Source organism: Eriocheir sinensis, chromosome 2, assembly GCF_024679095.1.
Source record: "Eriocheir sinensis breed Jianghai 21 chromosome 2, ASM2467909v1, whole genome shotgun sequence".
Lineage (NCBI taxonomy): Eukaryota > Metazoa > Arthropoda > Malacostraca > Decapoda > Varunidae > Eriocheir > Eriocheir sinensis.
In genome coordinates, this window is record NC_066510.1 from 12,289,720 (window position 1) to 12,291,597 (window position 1,878).

At 43.3% G+C, this 1,878-nt stretch overlaps 1 long non-coding RNA gene across 1 annotated transcript in view; it reads left to right on the top strand.

The window, feature by feature from the left end:
- The first annotated feature begins 702 nt into the window (after positions 1-702).
- LOC126999365 (uncharacterized) overlaps positions 703-1,878 on the top strand; it is a 20,977-nt gene continuing 19,801 nt past the window's right edge. Inside the window, exon 1 of the long non-coding RNA XR_007753311.1 lies at positions 703-819. This is a non-coding gene — a long non-coding RNA (uncharacterized LOC126999365). The remainder of the gene's footprint in view (positions 820-1,878) is intronic.

Genomic DNA, 1,878 nt, shown 5'->3' on the forward strand with positions numbered 1-1,878 from the left:
TAATAATAATAATAATGGTAGTTTATTATTTGACCCTATTAGCAACCAAATTAATATCGTAAATATTAGAAACACTAAATGATGATAACGAGGAAACTTTTTCATTGGCGTAAGTTATCGAATCTAACAAAACCTAACGAAGAATTTTTGGTGCCATCAGTAATTCCGGAGCTTTTTTTTCTTTCTCTAGAGCAAAGGAGACAGCTCAAGGGCACTAAAATAAAATGGAGGAAAAAAAAAAGCCCGCCAAGCGCTGCTCCAACAAAAGAAAAACAGAACAAGAGGTCAAAAGAAAGGTCAATTTCGGGAAAAGAAGTGTCTTGATACTCCTCTCTTGAAAGATGTCAAGTCATGGGCAGGAGGAAATAAAGATAAAGGGATGCTGTTTCAGAGTTTACCAGCGGAAGGGATAAAAGAATGAAGATGCTGATTAACTCTTGCATAAGGGGTATGGACAGTATAGGGATGAGCAAGAGTAAAAAGGCGAGTGCAGCATGGCCGCGGGAGGGTGGGAGGCATGCAGTTAGCAAGTTCAGAAGAGCAGTCAGCATGAAAATATCGATAGAATATAGAAAGAGGCAATATTGCAGCGGAATTTAAGAAGTAGAAGACTGTCAGCGAAAGAAGGGGAGTTGATGAGACGAAGAGCCCTAGGTTCTACCCTGTCCAAAAGGGCTCTATGTGTGGAACCCCCCCCACACATGAGATGCACACTCCATACAAGGCCGGACAAGGCATCTGTATATGAACAGCATCTGTGCGGGGGAGAAGAACTGGCGGAGACGACACAAAACGCTTAACCTCGAGGAAGCTGCTCTGGTAAGCTGGTAAGAGAGGAGATGTGAAGTTTCCAGTTAAGATTTTGAGTTAAGGATAGACCGAGGATGTTTAGTGTAGAAGAAGGTGACAGCTGAGTGTTATCGAAGAATAAGGGATAGGTGTTTGGAAGATTGTGTCGAGTTGATAGGTGGAGAAATTGAGTTTTAGAGGTGTTGAAGGACACGAGGTTCCTCTTGCCCCAGTCGGAAATGATGGTAAGGTCTGAGGTTAAGCGTTCTGCAGCCTCCAGTGTGGAGTCATGTAGTTCCTGTTGTGAGGGTCTTCTGTTGAAAGAAGTTGAATGATTCAGAGTAGAGTCATCAGCGTGTGAGTGGATAGGACAGTTTGATATGGAAAGAAGATCATTGATGAATAGCAGGAAGGGAGTGGTTGATAGGACAGAGCCCTGAGGGACACCACTGTTGATAGGTTTAGGGGAAGAACAGTGACCGTCTACCACAGCAGAGATAGAACGGCCAGAAAGGAAACTGGAGATAAAGGTACAGAGAGAGGGATAGAATCCGTAGGAGGGTAGTTTAGAAAGCAAAGAGTTGTGCCAGACTCAATCGAAAGCTTTCGATATATCTAATCATAGACTATTATCTAATATATAGTTAAGTGATCAATGTCAAGATTTGTATCCACCTTTCGCATTCGCATCTTCGAAGTTTCATTGAAATAACACTGGTCTAAAAAAAGGTGCTGTTTACTGTCATCTCAAATAATCTCGTTCATATGTTCAGGGTATAGTCTTGGATTCCATAATATTCATTCACACCAGCCTCGTAGCTCACACCACCCTCATGTCCAGTCTCTGTTCTCCATCCCATGCACCTTACATCCCCTCACCCCACACACTCCTTACGTCCCTGCAGCACACACCCACATCGCTTCCACCACACTAACCTACATTTGCTTTCCCTCTCGATCACCCATTACTCTCTAGAACCCATGAAAACGAACCTTGTGCCCGTAAATTTCCGCACAGCCCACACAAACCCCACCTTTACCACCTTAACTTGAATTTGCTCTCCCTTTCAACCACATGACCATCTCTTA